We start from the raw sequence: 16,341 nt of genomic DNA, 5'->3' as shown, positions 1-16,341 counted from the left end.
TTATTCTTCCTTTGTTTTACTGCTATATGTTTGTCTAGTCGTCGATTTTCTTAACAGATGACTACAAAAAGTGACTGGCATGGCAGCGATGACTTCTCAATCGTCAGAGACGTATTAGACTAGTTAGTAGATACAATTTGCTCTCATCCTTTCCTAATCCATTGCTTTGTGCGCGCTCTCAATCGATGACTTCTCGCAACGGCTTGAATGGCAGCAAGTCCAAGTCCAAGTCCTCCATGCTGTACTTTGGCCGACAATTGGCAAAATTCCAAAAAAAGTGGAGCCATGTTGATTGACTAACTATGGACTTGGATCTCTTTTATTAATTCCAACTCTTCTCCAGTTTTGAAGTGATCCATCAAGGTCCATGATCATGGAGGAGAAGAATCTTCTGTCTCTACACGTCTATGTTCTCCCTTCTCCTCCTCTTCTCCAACTTTGGAACAGCTGCCGGCTCTCACTGCCCTTCCTTTTCTTGTGGCCGGCTCCAAAAACTCAGCAACCCTTTCCGCCGGAAAGGCGATCCCTCCGGATGTGGAAGAGCAGCTTACGAGCTCGACTGCGCCGGCGACGAAGCCGTCATCCACATCGGCGCCGCAGACTACTACGTTACCCAAGTGATTCAAAACCCTTTCAGGTTGCGCCTGGTGGATCCGAACTTAGTCAACGGAACCTGCCGTCTCCCCTCTCAGCCTTTGACACGCTCTGATCCGCAAAGTGAATTCCACTTCGACACGAGCTTCACAGCTTGTTCTGTAAGTTGCAGAGAAGAAATCCATGCTGGTATTACGTGCCAGTTCCTTGCCACGGCGATACCAGTTTTTCCTATGTCGTGGTTGGATTTTATGTTGGAAATGAACTGAGCAACCTCCAACGCTCATGCAAGCCTTTGGGTTGTGTCCCTGTGCTCGACGGTTACAACGACGTCGACTATACACTTTTGGAGAACACTTCTGTCGCCGACATCTACCTAATGTTTCAAAAGGGGTTTATTTGTGAAACACGCCGTGATCTCCTCCTATCCGAGGTCACTCGCATTTGTCAGAAGAGAGTTCTAAGGTGCCTTACCTCTGAAACAAACATTCCATAAAAGAAATCATGTAATCGTGTTGTCTTTCTTCTCTTTTGCTTGCAGAATCTTGAATCGTAGAGACAAAGTGCGCCTTGTCGTATCCTTGTTAATTAGAGGCGAGATGACTTTTTTCGACTGCGTGAATGGTTACTATCAAAAATCCAGTAGGACTTACAAACTGATATATGTCATAAAGGTATCAATTCAGATTATGATCATCTTGATAGGTACGTAGCTAGCAGCAACTCTAGCTATTTTATACTGCTCGATCATTCACAATACTTATGGCTCTGTGCTTCTAGTGCAGCTCTAGCGCTACTTTGTCGGTTTGTGGTCGCGCCGATGACTGTTTTGTTCTTCCTCGCCTACAAATTATGGCTCACGAAAGGGGAGATCGATATCGTGGAGAGGTTTCTTCGTAACCATCAAGCATTAGTGCCAAAGCGATATGCCTACTGTGAAATAGTCGCGATCACAAGGCATTTTAGAGACAAGTTGGGACAAGGAGGATTTGGATCCGTGTTCAAAGGAGAGCTCCCTGGTGGTGTTCTTGTCGCTGTCAAACTGTTGGGGGATTCCAAACTGAATGGCGACGACTTCATCAATGAAGTTTCAACTATCGGAAAGATCCACCATGTTCACGTGGTGAGACTTGTTGGATTTTGTGCCGAAGATTCCAAAAGAGCACTGGTCTATGATTACATGGCTAATGGCTCCCTCGATAAGTACATTTTTGCCGACAGAACGACAAGCAATATGTTTACCTCAAACAAACTCATCGAGATTGCCACTGGCATTGCACGAGGCATCGATTACTTGCACACAGAGCCGGTCCTGGTTGTCCAAAGGCCCTGGGCGAAACTATAATTTTTGGGCCATGATTAAGCGAATCAAAAAAGACATGACCAAATTTAATTCTTATACCATTTGATAGAGGACAAATTTTAACCTTCCTAAATTTCATAATAAAATTTCATAATACAACTAATTTCATCTTTAAAAAAATTCTCAGCTTTTATCTCAGAGACCTTCAAATATGTAAAAGAAGAGATACTAGAGCAATATATCTATATCTATCTTGTGATAATCAGGCAAAGTCCGGAGTTAGAAAACTATGAAGGTTACCAGTTGAAATAGCAGGTCATTAGAAACGTCATAGAACAAGTACACCCTTTGAACAAGTGAGTAAAAAAGATAGTGAGTGATGCTGGATCTGATGGCTTTTGGAAGAGCATCCAGCGTCTCTTGCTGTTGGATCCCTTCTGAGTTTGTTCTGAACTTCAAACCAAGATATGAGATCATTTGTTCTTGTAAGCGCTCAGGTAGTTGATTTCTTTGTGCAAACCCTGTGGCTGCTTGGATTGTATCCCTCTGCAATGATCATGACACATCCTTAATGTTCTGAAATGAGATTAAACATTGGTTGCAAACTCAACTTGCTGGATTCTGAATGGAATGAACAAGTTTTGCATTGTGAAACTTACATATCTTCTAGTTCTGCTAGTTCTATGAACTACCAAACTGGCATAGGGTACTCCAGAATGTTAGTCTTGGTAGTCTAAAAACAAGCATAAATAAATCACAAATCAAATGATCTAAGCTTTAATTCAATAGCAGGAGATACTCCACATCCACTTGGAACTAGCAATGAAACTGCTTAACTTTGCAACATCTTAGATAATAATGAAGACACATGATGCGATATTACCAGAACTGCAAGGTTGAATCTGCAATCTCCCAGTCACAGCTAGAATAAATCACACAACTGTGATGAATGAGAAATTATCAGCAGAGGCTGACAGCGCAAAAAAAAGAGTACAATTCGCTTGATAAATGAAGATTTCAAGTGCGCATTCCACCTCAACGTGCACAGAGCAAATATCGGTCAAAATCAGAAGCGCATAGTAATAATATATCATCTCAAAATTATTACAATATTACCTCAAGAGTGCATCCGCAAGTGTCAGCGCCTCAGCAGTTGCTGTTGCAATAAGAGCTGGTGCCTGAAATCTGCTTTGTCATTAAGAGTCAAAAACATTCACATGATTCATCAAACATGAAAACAGATTGAAGAACAAGATTTTTTAGACATACCTAGCAAGGTTGTAGTTCGACAAGTTTCTACAAAAATGCCAGAGCAAATGACCTCAGTGTAGTTCCAATAAAAGAATATGCTCCTTTGTTTGAGGCATTGGTCCATCAAGTGTTGAATATAGATAACTTCAGTGTGTTCTTTGATCCACAATCACAAAATCTAATAGGAGGTATACTGCACAGGTACATGCTACTTTGTCGCTTTTGCAAATGGTTTAGTTTACATTTTGGTGTGAAGTTAAACAAGTTTTAAAGAAGTCAACAGAAAACAAGAAGATGATTGTGAAGCACATTTAGCAAACATTATTACAAATACCCTTGCAGAGAGCGAGGATGCAGAGAGCGAGGATGCGATCTCTGGCTTCGAGCGAGGCGAGGAGCGGGCAGCGAGCGAGGAGAGGATCAGAGGATGAGCGACGGCTTCGAGCGAGCCCGGAGCCGCGAGGTGAGGACGGAGGGGCGAGCCGCGAGGTGCGAGGAGAGAGCCCGGAGCCGCGAGGCGAGGAGCGGCAGGCCGGCAGCGAGGCGCGAGCGGTGCGAGGAGAGAGCCCGGAGCCGCGAGGCGAGGAGTGAGCCGCGAGGCGAGGAGCGGCAGTGAGCGGTGCAAGGAGAGGATGTGAGCGAGAGAAGAGAACGGGCGGCGGCGAAGACGAGGATTACGGCGCTTTCCACTCCCAACGTAACCCTAAACGGCTAATTCAGTAATTCCAAATATAAAATTTAATAATTAAGGGTTTAAAATTGGGCCCCTCTGATCTTTGGGCCCTGGGCGGTCGCCCAGTTTGCCCCGGCCCAGGGCCGGCTCTGCTTGCACAGGGGCTGCGAGATGCAAATTTTACACTTCGACATCAAGCCTCACAACATTTTGCTCGATCGTAATTTCAATCCGAAGATTGCAGATTTTGGATTGGCAAAACTGTACCCGAGGAACAAAGCTCTGGTGTCGGTCAGTGCTGCAAGAGGAACGATAGGCTACATAGCACCTGAATTGATATCTAGGAGCTTCGGGGTTATATCTTACAAGGCCGATGTGTATAGCTTCGGAATGCTGCTATTGGAAATGGCGGGAAAAAGAAGGAATGTAAATCCTCGCATAGAGAATTCAAGTCAAGTTTACTATCCCTCATGGATTTATGATAAGCTCTCTCAATTAGATGAGGCACGACTAGATAACACATTTGAGATAGAATCTTTGGAGAAAAAGTTGGCCCTGATTGGATTGTGGTGCATTCAAACTAAATCATACGATCGGCCAACAATGAGTAGAGTATTAGAAATGTTAGAAACTGATGTTGAGACTCTACCGTTGCCGCCCAAGCCGTTTCATTCCTCAACCGATACGATTGCAATAGGTGAGCCTTGCTCGAATTCAACAATTATCGACTTAGCGAGCATTTCAGAATCAGGTGATACAATTCGAAAAGGTGAGTCTTTAATTTGTACCTCTTAATGTTATTGTCTGTGAGTTAAGTCTTTGCTTTCAATTAAGGGCGGTGTTGCTTAAATGTATAAGAGCCTTGCTTTTGGCTGCTTGCAAACTTAATTTGTTCTAATTATTTATGGAATATTAATTTGTGATTCTGCCCTAATAAACTCGTTGTTGCTATAATTTTCTGATCTCTTATGCTGATTTTGAAGAACTCATTACTTATGGGGTTTATTAAATTTTCTCTTTGAATAGCAACAACATGAGTTATCTTTAAAAATCCATGTTCAGAGAGCATTACATGCAAACATACTTCAATATCACTCAAAAAGAGTTTAAAAAACATACCAATCTACATGAAAATAATACTCAATTTTTTTAAAAAAGGTTTATTAAGGTCCAAAATATGATACCAGAATCATAGACTAGAACTACATGTGTAATTAAAAAAAACTTAGGACGGATGCATGCTACTTCCTATGTCACATAGCCAAGACAAATACAAACAACCTCCTCTAAATTGAAGTGATCGATACCTATCTATTTATATATTGTTGGAAATTTGAATGAAATAAAAGGTGTTGGAAGGAGTAAACTCTTTTGTGAATGAGAATATAGTTCCACATTGAAAGTTTCAAGGCATATGTGTTGGTTTATATTGTATCACAAGCATTGATGTTGTGAACAAATGCATGGAAATAGACTCTCTTTTATGCGTGAGTGAGCAGAGTGTAAATCTAGGGCTCGGATTGTACTGAACCAAGAGCGACTCTTGTGCGAGCGTGACCTGCGCACGTCGAATGCCGGACCGGGTAGGGAAAAACTTGTCCAAGCAAATGAACCAACATTTTGCCACTTGAAAATGTTTCTTTTTGCTCAAATGATAAGTATGCAACTAATGCATGCATAAATGCAATTTAGTGATGAGTTAACGTATGGATGCAAGTTGAATATATGAACGTATGGATGCATGAATACAATTTAATGGCATGAATGCAACTATAACGTATAGATGAGAAACTTTATATAAGACTCCAAGTCTTGAGTAAAGAGGATAATCTGAAAAAGATAAGCAAATCCACTTACAACCCCATTTTTCTTTCTCTCTGTCAAGTTTTTTTATCGGCTTAACAGAATTCCGTGATAGCATTCGAGTACTATCTCAGTTTGTCGCGATCTACCTGTGCTTGGTGGTCAGCGTGGTTCTGTCGTTGTATCCTGGGAAACAGACATCCGTTGTGACATCTAAGCACCGCCGGAGGGACGAATCTGTTTTAAGGAAACTGCGTTGAACACAAACCTCGACATCATCCTTTCCGTCCACTCAATGACTCGGCATTCGGCGACTCGGCACTCGGCACTTGACTCTCGGCAGTCGGCGACTCGGCCACTCGGTCCTCTCGGCAATTGGCGACTCGGCCATCCGGTTGACTCAGTACCGGTAATCGAGAAAACACCAGCCCCTGCTGACAACTTGAAATTATCAGTTCAAGCCATCTCTACAAGATAAATTGATTGTCTTGTAATTTTAATTCAGCAAAGAATTAATTTTTCCAGCAAAGATTATCCAACAATCTTAAAACAGAAGAGAAGTTCACATATATGTGTATCTAAAAACTTTAATTAATAGTTATACTAAACATTTTTACATGCCAATGCGCTAACTAATGGCTCAGTTTAATTGCCATGAACAAATATAGCATAGTAATATGTAAAGAATGAGTTGGGTTGACAGAGCTTCCAAGTTCTATCTTCACTTCTCAGACAAGCTTCAAGAAAACTCTCCTGTTCCTTAATTCTGTGAGGCGGTTGCAAATGAAACCGAGGACGAAGATGAAGAAGGACCACCAGCAACTTTTGACATAGTTAATCAAGGAAGAACAGATACCACTTGCACATGTTGTATTGTTTCATCCTTCTATGTGATAATCTACCATCAGAATACCAATGCAACTATGCCTACGAGGCATTGTTTCATCCTTCCATAATCCATTGTTTCGTGTGGACTCATAGTCGAGGGCTTATCTCTATATATTGTTTATATAGCGACAGGAATTCAATGCCCACATCTTGTGATTGGATCACAACTTGTGAGTATCTCTACATATGCAATTATAAATGTATTGAAATTATCTCCAGTCGATGAATTGATGAACGTGGACGTCATCGATTCTATTAAGACTAGTACGTTTAAACTTTTTGGTTTGTCAAGTAGTTGTTCTCACTGATTGGAAACAATTGGATGTTAAGAGTTAAACGTAGATGCTAGTTAAAGGTAACTAGTTTATTGGAGTGACATGTTATGAGACTTCATATGGTTCTATACATATGTCAATAAAGACCTTAGTTCAGCTTAAGTGCGAGTTTCCTTTGATTTGCGGTATTTAAGTCACCTTGGTCATGGAGGCTTATACTTTGACATCTTAAGTAAACATCTCCGAGGATATATAGACCCAGAATGATTGAGTATAAGTCAAAGTACCTGAAGGTATTTGAATAGCTCACAGAGGATTCACCGCTCTTTGTAAAAAGAGATGTATACCTTGCGGTCGCTTGTTAGGATCGTTGCTGAAAGTTTTTGGCCAAAGCATTACATGTCAAGAGTATGACACTCTTGGACACATGTACGAGTAACTTAAACCGACATGACAAGAAAGCAAATTTGAACTAGGTGTGACGTAGTTAGCCTAGTAGAGACTGATACATATAGACCATGTCATGACCCAAGCGAGTATAATGTGGTGAAAGAAACAAGACACATTTCATTATAGTTGCTGAAGGGTTTACAAATTATTCTGAAATTAATTGTTGATTTTTTGATCAATTAGGGATCATGATGTACTACTAGATGTCACTCATGATCATTCCGTAATTGATGATTAATTACGAATGACCAACATAATCGGGAACCTATTGGATAGAACACACACTATAAGTTTTTCGAAGGGCTTAAAACGAGTTTGAGAATTTGATTCTCAATTCAAGAGAATGAAAGTTTGGTTGGACCAGATAAAAGAAAAATTAATGGATTTCATCTTACGAAGATAAAATGAACCAACTTGGATTGGTTCATGATGGAAGATATTTTAACAAAACAGAAGAGATGAAGAGTTTCATCTTGAGAAGACAAAATGAACAAAACTAATTTGGGTTAAATCGGAGGTCATTTAGTCATTGAATCAGACGATTTAGTTTTGAACCAAAATTGAATCCGGTTTACTATAGTAAACCCTAAAATTTCCAATCCGATTCAACTTCAATTCTTTTCCTCCGGTTCACGCCCGCTCGTCGACACGGTTCGCCGCTTGCGCCCGCACGCCTGAGCGACTCGTGCCTTATGGCGCTTGATTCCGTCAAAATCGACGGACGAGGATCGCGATTTCTTCGCGATCTCGCGTTCGTCGGTGAGAAACTCACGGAGGAAGGCTTTAAAGGCAGTCGAGCATCGAGCGGGCCGAAAAAAGCCAACCCTAGCCGCGGTTCCAATCTCCTCCTCTCCTCTTTGCTCACCGCCACCGCCGCGGTCAAAGCTTGCCAGTCTCTTTTCACCCGCAGCCGACCACAGGAGAGTGTCTCCACCGGAGGATAAGAAAACCCTAGTCGTGAGTTTCCTCCTCTCCTGTTTGTCCGCCGCCGCCGCTGCCCCTTTTAATCCGCCGTTGGACAATTTCACCATCGGAATTAGGGTTCTACCACCAATATCCCTACTCAGCCTCGTTGTTGCCACCAAATCGTTCACCGGAGGTGCTGCCCCGAATTCTTTGTTGGCCAAAGAAGTTGTAGCTTTTGGGATCTTGGGTAGCCGTTAGGGTTTTGTCGTCAGAACACCGTGTGCCTATGGTGATTTTCATATTTTTCGAAAAGTGTTCCGGTCCTTCTTTTTCCTTTTCTTACTATCCAAGAAATTCGATTCCCGACGATAGTTAGAAAGCCCCGAAAATGAGCGTGATGTGTGTTGTTGCGTGCTTTCGATATTAGAGTTTTCTCTCACATCGACCGTTGCAGTTTGACGGCTAGTACCGAAGACGGTGACACAACTTGTGGCTTGCGAAGCCATCCTGAAGAACATTTGATGTGGATCACCAGTAAAGGTGGAACTTCAACAAGGGCCGCTTGATTGATGTCATTTCCATTAAGTGTCATACGCTAAGTACGCGTAGAATAATTTATTATTCTAAAAATTTTAAACTCCAATCATGTCTTATACTTGTTATATCCTGTATTTGGATGCGTATGTTGTAATAATTAGATTTAATTATTATTTTATTTTCACTGCATACGTTTGTGAAATATATAAACACGCACAATGCACCGGGACGATCCTAACAATAGTAGCACCACCATACCCTCCACTCATAGTGTACGTAGGAAATATTCCACTATTAAGTCATATATGTTTTCCCACCAACATTGCTCTCCGATGTACGCCAGACATAGAAACGGGGTCAAACATATTTACAGTATCTTGAATCTGATATTTCAAGCCCCCAATATAGCATGCCACCAGCTAGTCTTCAGTTTCTTGTATTTTGTTCCTAGCGATTAACTAAAAAAATTCGATGGTATATTCATCCATAGAATGAGTGCCTTACTTTAATTTTTGCAATCTCGGATACATTAATTGTTGAAAATTGTGTGATAAAAAGGTCCCTCACATGTGATTCTTCTTCTTCTCCCACATGGTAATTTTTTCCTTACCTAATCTATTTCGGGTTATTTCAACTATTGCCATCATACAGTCACCCTTCCACACAATCTGATCGCAACCAAGGGCACACGCCTGCCTTCTAGCACCTCTTTAAAATTCAAAATTTCTTCTACGAAAGCTAGCTAGTCCAAAAACTCCTCAAGTTGTAGGCTATCATGGAACTCAGGAAGTTCAGTTCTTATATCTATCTCCCAACGTTTGCGATCCTCCTCTACTATTGCTCTGCGTTGCCTGCGGGGAACCTCTTCTTCATAAGCGCCCTCCTCTTCTTCTTTCGAGTTGATCCAATAATTGTTATTGCGTCGGATCGAACTCCTTCTATTCACGCTCCCCATCATCTCGACCATCTTCTCTGTTAGTTGATTCATCATTAGTTTCATTCGTTTGTCAACGATCTCGCGAACTCGTTGCTCCATGTCACGTTTGTAAACGTTGTTAACACATGACTGTCTCCTTGACGACATGATGACACAAGATTAGTTCACCTTTGATACCAACTAACAAAGTGAATAACTATTAAATTTGTTGATTTATGCACGAATACTAGAAGTAATCTTCTACAATCTATTGATTCAAAGAATACCAAGAGATAGACAACCAAACTCATGTTTGGGAAAGAAAACAGTGCTGCCATAAATAATATTAATCCAAAACTATTCTTAAAACCCTTAAACATGAGTTTAAATAGACACAAAACAAAACCCTAACTTGCAAAAATCAAAACTACCCTTAAATCATAAAAATAAAAAATTATTATAAATAGTAAAAATTATGTTCGGAGCCTCTGAAAAAACACTAAACGATGTCTGATGGGCCCAAAAGTCAGTTGGTATAGATTTCACCTAATACCTAATAAATGTTTCTAAAAGAGCTTTGATTACTAACCGACCACGCTTTGTTTTGACACTTGAGTTAAAAGTCATGGCCTTTGAAAATTTACCCAGTGGAATCCACATCATATGTGCATAGCGAATTTCTTTTAGTTGAATATTACACAGCTTATTTTATGAATTGCACCAAAGAAATCCATGCTAGGAGTTACATATCAGTTTCTTGCCTGAGCAACCAGGATGCCAATAGTTTTACGTACGCCATAGTCGGATGGATGGCATACAATCTACGACACCTCCAATCCTCATGCAAACCTTTGGGTTGTGTTCCAGTGCTTGAGGATTCTTCCAAGTTGTCTAATTCTTTTTGGGAAGACCTTTCTGTAGCTGATGTGTATTGTATTCGATGCTACAAAATGGGTTCGATTGTTACACATTCCGTCTTTTGATCAGTTAACTGTGAGAGGAAGTAGCAGAAGGGATTTATCCAATAAGGTATCCGACTGTTGGATCGCTTTTGGGATGTTTTGAGTCCATACATTTTAAAGTCTATGCACTTTCGAGTCCAGGTACTTAAGAGTTTACACATTTTTGAGTCCACATACTTTTGAGTCCACACACTTCGGAGTCCATGTACTTTTGAGTCCATGCACTTCTGAGTCCATGTGCTTTTGAGTCATGGACACCACCTTTTAAGAGATGTACCCAAAAGGATTCTTTGCAATCCGTCATTCTAAATCCACATGTACTTTGGCTTTCTGGGAATATATCCAAAGGAGTTATTTGTTCTCAATCCACCATTTTGAATCAATGTGCACTTGGACTTTTCGGGGATGTATCCAAAGAGGTTGTTCTCAATATGTCATTTTGAGTCCATGTGCACTTGCCATTTTGGAAGATGTACCCAAAGGGGTTGTTTTCAATCCAGCAATCTGAGTCCATGTGCACTTGACCTTTCCGGGGATGTACCCAAAGGGATTGTTCTTAATCCACCATTCTGATACCATGTGCACTTGACTTTTCCGGAGATGTACCCAAAAGGGTTTATTCCCAATTTGTCATTCTGAGTTTACGTGCACTTGGCCTTTCCGAGGATGTACACAAAGGGGGTTATTCCCAATCAATCATTTTGAGTTCACAAACACTTGACCTTTCTAGGAAATATACCCAAAGTAATTATTCTTAATCCATGATTCTAAGTCCACATACACTTGACCTATCTAAGATGTACCCAAATCGGTTATTCTCAATCCGCTATTCTACTAAGTCCATGGATATTGCTTCAGAGGCCATGAAGATCTGACCTTCTGGGCTATATCTTCAGGTCACGTATTCTTACTGTCTTTCATAGATCCGCACAGACAAGTCTTCAAAGACTACCATGGCGGGAGCTGCGAGGCGCATTAATAATATTATTAAGTTATGATTCAAATGGAAAACTATTTTCTCATTTATATTGAAGCCAGTTTTATCCATCGTTCCCATCCAACGTGAGCACACATTTTGTTATCTTCCAATTCATCAGACAGGTATTAGACTAGTTAGTAGATACAATTTGCTCTCATCCTTTCCTAATCCATTGCTTCGTGCGCAGTCTCAATCGATGACTTCTTGCAAGGGCTTGAACGGCAGCAAGTCCAAGTCCAAGTCCTCATGCTTTACTTTGTCCGACAAGTGGCAAAATTCCAAAAAAAGTGGAGCCATGCTGATTGAATTACTATGGACTTGGATCTCTCTCTTTCTTTCTTTTTCCTTTTATATATATATTAATTCCAACTTCTTCTCCAGGTTGCAGTGATCCATCAAGCTAAGGTGCATGATCATGGAGGAGAAGAATCTTTGTCTCTACACGTCTATGTTCTCTCTTCTCCTCCTCTTCTCCAACTTTGGAACAGCGGCAGGCTCTCACTGCCCTTCCTTTTCTTGTGGCCGGCTCCATAATCTCAGCAGCCCTTTCCGCCGGAAAGGCGATCCCTCCGGATGTGGAAGACCAGCTTACGAGCTCGACTGCGCCGGCTATGAAGCCGTAATCCACATCGGCACCGCAGACTACTACCTTACTCAAATTATTCAATCTCGTGCCTTGTTGCGTCTGGTGGATCCTAATTACTTAGTCAACGGAACCTGCCATCTCCCCTCTCAACCTTTACTGCCATTCTATGTGCACGGCGAATTTCTTTTCTTCGAATATTACACAGCTTGTTTTATGAATTGCACCAAAGAAATCCATGCTAGGAGTTACGTACCAGTTTCTTGCCTGAGCAACCGCAACAGTTTTACCTACGCCATAGTCGGATGGATGGCAGACGATCTACGACACCTCCAATCCTCATGCAAACCTTTGGGTTGTGTTCCAGTGCTTGAGGATTCTTCCAGGTTGTCCGGTTCTCTTTTGGAGGACCTTTCTGTAGCTGATGTGTATTCGATGCTACAAAATGGGTTCGATTGTTACACACACCATTCTTTGTCTCTATTTGCGATTATTCGTAATTGTCATGAGGCGGCTTCTTTAAGGTGCCATATCTCTGAAAAGCATTCCTTATAAGAAACCTCAATAATCTGTTGATCAAATCTGTTTCTTGCTTGCAGATTCTCGCATCATAGCAACTCGGTGCGCTCTGTTGTTTCCTACTTTTTTAAAGGCGAGAAACGATTTTTCGACTGCATGAGGAATTACTATCAGGACTCCAGGAGGACTTGCATACTGATAACGGTCACAGAGATATCAACTCAGATTGTGCTTATCTTGATAGGTACGCATTTAGCAACTCTAGCTATTTTACACTTCTATAATCACTCACAATACTTATGTTTTTGTGCTTCTAGTGCAGCTCTAGTGCTGCTCGGTAGGTTTCTGTTCGCACCGATGATAGTTTTGTTCTTCCTCGCCTACAAATTATGGCTCACAAAAGGGGAGATTGATATCGTGGAGAGGTTTCTTCGTAACCATCAAGTGTTAGTCCCAAAGCGATATGCCTACTCTGAAATAGTCGCGATCACAAGGCACTTTAGAGACAAGTTGGGACAAGGAGGATTTGGATCCGTGTTCAAAGGAGAGCTCCCTGGTGGTGTTCTTGTCGCTGTCAAACTGTTGGGGGATTCCAAACTGAACGGCGACGACTTCATCAATGAAGTTTCAACTATCGGAATGATCCACCATGTTCATGTGGTGAGACTTGTTGGATTTTGTGCCGAAGATTCCAAAAGAGCACTGGTCTATGAGTACATGGCTAATGGCTCCCTCGATAAGTATATTTTTGCCGACAGAACAACAAGCAACATGTTTACCTCGAACAAACTCATCGAGATTGCCACTGGCATCGCACGAGGCATCGATTACTTGCACAGGGGATGCGAGATGCAAATTTTGCACTTCGACATCAAGCCTCACAACATTTTGCTGGATCGTAATTTCAATCCGAAGATTGCAGATTTTGGATTGGCCAAACTGTACCCGAGGAACAAAGCTCTGGTGTCGGTTAGTGCTGCGAGAGGAACGATAGGCTACATAGCACCTGAATTGATATCTAGGAGCTTCGGAGTCATATCTTACAAGGCCGATGTGTATAGCTTCGGAATGTTGTTATTGGAAATGGCGGGGAAAAAGAAGGAATGTAAATCCTCGAATAGAGAATTCAAGTCAAATTTACTATCCTTCATGGATTTATGATAAGCTCTCTCAATTAGATGAGGCACGACTAGATAACACATTTGAGATAGAATCTTTGGAGAAAAAGTTGGCCCTAATTGGATTGTGGTGCATTCAAACTAAGTCGTACGATCGGCCGACAATGAGTAGAGTATTAGAAATGCTAGAAACTGATGTTGAGACTCTACCGTTGCCGCCCAAGCCGTTCTATTCCTCAACCGATACGATTGCAATAGGTGAGCCTTGCTCGAATTCAACAATTATCGACTTAGCGAGCATTTCAGAATCAGGGGATATGATTCGAAAAGGTGAGTCTTGCTCGAATTCAACGATCATCGAGCTAGCAATTATTTCAGAATGAGGTATATATATGTTTGTACCTCTTAATGTTATTGTCCGTGAGTTAAGTCTTTGCTTTCAATTAAGGGTGTTGTTGCTTAAATGTATAAGAGCCTTGCTTTTGGCTGCTTACAAACTTAATTTGTTCTAATTATTTATGGAATATTAATTTGTGATTCTGCCCTAATGAACTCGTTGTTGCTATAATTTTCTGATCTCTTATGTTTCAAAGGGCATGGATTTTGAAGAACTCATCACTGGGTATATTAAATTTTCTTGATATTGTGTTTTTTTTCTTTAAAAACCATTTGAAAGACCATTTGAATGAACATTAGTTCACTCATAATATTTGAATTATATTAAAAAGTACATTCCATGTATAAAATTTCTATCAATATAAGGTAGTCAAATTATATTAGATCTATTATATACAGTTTTACTCTACCTTGCATAAGTTATTTTTTGCGACTTGAATTCATGACTATCAAATAACATGGTAATAAATTACTGGTACACCGAGACTCCCATTCTAATACTGTATTTTATTTAAGTTTCGAAAAATGATATAAAAGTTTGAGAGACTACAACCTGTTTAATCAGTGTTAGGACCGATGGGTGAGACGGTCGGATGCTACCTCCTATGCCATGTAGCGAAGACAAATACAAACAACCTCCTCCAAATGGAAGTGATGAAATTGTAGAGAATAATTAACTATATATCTATCTATGCATCTCAAAAGTGTGCTTAATAGTTATACAAAATTGATGCAGGAAGGGAGCCATAATTGAAGATTTCAATAGGAAATATGGTCAGTCTGTGTTATCCAACATGCCCGTGCTCCGTTCTGTGCTTTGATGAGGGGAAATTGAAGATTCTAATAGAGGACATGATCAATTTGTGTTCCCCAACAACATGTCATTCTGCGCTCTGACGAGGAGTTGATAGGAGTCCAGCAGAGAACACAGCTAAGTTGTGTTCCCTAATATGGTCGTGGTCCTGAGCATGGTTAGACCGTGTTTGCTGACACAGTCGTGTTGCGTCGCCATGGGATCGATGGATCAAAGAGCCAAACGAACTATTTTACAATTCAATTTGGATTATTTTTCTTTTTTCCATCGTTAGGGTAGGGTCTATTTAAACCTTTATTTATTTGCTGTGAGGAGACTATTTTATTGATTTTTAATCTATTATATTCGTTTAACCTAGAGATGACTTGTCTACGTTTGTGATTCCTTACGTCTTTTTCTAAAATTTCTCTATGAAATTTCGCCTCCAAAATAATCGTATTCTTTTTTATGTCAATACTATATCTTGTCACATGCCAATTTGTTAAAGAATGAGTTGTGTTTCATAGAGCTTTCAAATTCTATCTTTACTTCTCAAACAAGCTTCAGGATGACTCTCCTACTTAATTATGTGAGGCAATTGTATTGTTGGGATATAATCAAAGTCCCACATTAAAAATACATGGAAAATAACCTGAGGTTATAAGATGGAGATATCTATATTAGTATAAGATTTTTTGGGTAAAGTTCAAAAAATAAAACCATAAGGGTGTGGACCCAAAGTAGACAATATCATACCGTCGTGGAGATATATATGGATTCCATTGGATTTAACAGTGATATCAGAGCTCCTAGTAAGGGTTACGTTGGGCGTACTAATAAGGGGTCCATTGAGACCGTTATGGGAGGTTCAGATATCACATTGGGCGTACCAATAAGGGGTCCATTGGGACCGTTAGGGGAGGTCCATTAGGACCGTTAGGGGAGGTTCAAATATCACATTGGGATCCATACCAATAAGGGGTCTGTTTGGACTGTTAAAGGGGTTCAAATATCACATTGTATGAGGTCTTTTGGGTAAAATCTAAAAATAAAAACCATGAGGGTGTGGGCCCAAAATAGATAATATCATATCGTTTTGAAGATATATATAGATTTCATTGGATTTAATAGTAGTATCAAAGCATATCTATGTGGTGCCATGTGGGGACCCTCACAAAGGAATGATTGGGGGCTCCTAGTAGGGATATGTTGGGACTTGGACCAGTAAGGGGTCCGTTGGGACCAATAAGAAGAGGCTCCCAGTGATCCTTTATTTGAGAGGTAGATTGTTAGGATACAATCAAAGTCCCACATTATTATATGAGACCTTTTGGGTAAAATCCAAAAACAAAAACCATGAGGGTGTGGGCTCAAAGTAGACAATATCATACCATT

General features: G+C 40.6%; 1 long non-coding RNA gene and 2 pseudogenes across 1 annotated transcript; 2 read left to right on the top strand and 1 right to left on the bottom strand.

Moving 5' to 3' along the window:
* The first annotated feature begins 367 nt into the window (after positions 1-367).
* LOC141826863 (LEAF RUST 10 DISEASE-RESISTANCE LOCUS RECEPTOR-LIKE PROTEIN KINASE-like 2.1) lies at positions 368-4,662 on the top strand (annotated as a pseudogene).
* LOC141826864 (uncharacterized) lies at positions 2,147-3,888 on the bottom strand. Its single transcript, XR_012601654.1, has 5 exons — positions 3,167-3,888; positions 3,014-3,082; positions 2,781-2,837; positions 2,557-2,630; positions 2,147-2,443 (listed from the first exon to the last, which is right to left on the bottom strand). It is a non-coding gene; the product is annotated as an uncharacterized LOC141826864 (long non-coding RNA).
* A 7,284-nt stretch (positions 4,663-11,946) lies between the features above and the next one.
* LOC141826862 (rust resistance kinase Lr10-like) lies at positions 11,947-14,225 on the top strand (annotated as a pseudogene).
* Positions 14,226-16,341: the final 2,116 nt, after the last annotated feature.

Source organism: Curcuma longa, chromosome 4, assembly GCF_044706935.1.
Source record: "Curcuma longa cultivar G26 ecotype Majalengka, Jawa Barat chromosome 4, ITB_CL_G26_1.1, whole genome shotgun sequence".
In the NCBI taxonomy this organism is placed as follows: Eukaryota; Viridiplantae; Streptophyta; class Magnoliopsida; order Zingiberales; family Zingiberaceae; genus Curcuma; species Curcuma longa.
Note: the sequence above shows the minus strand (reverse complement) of the source record. Positions and strands in the feature narration are given on the sequence as shown.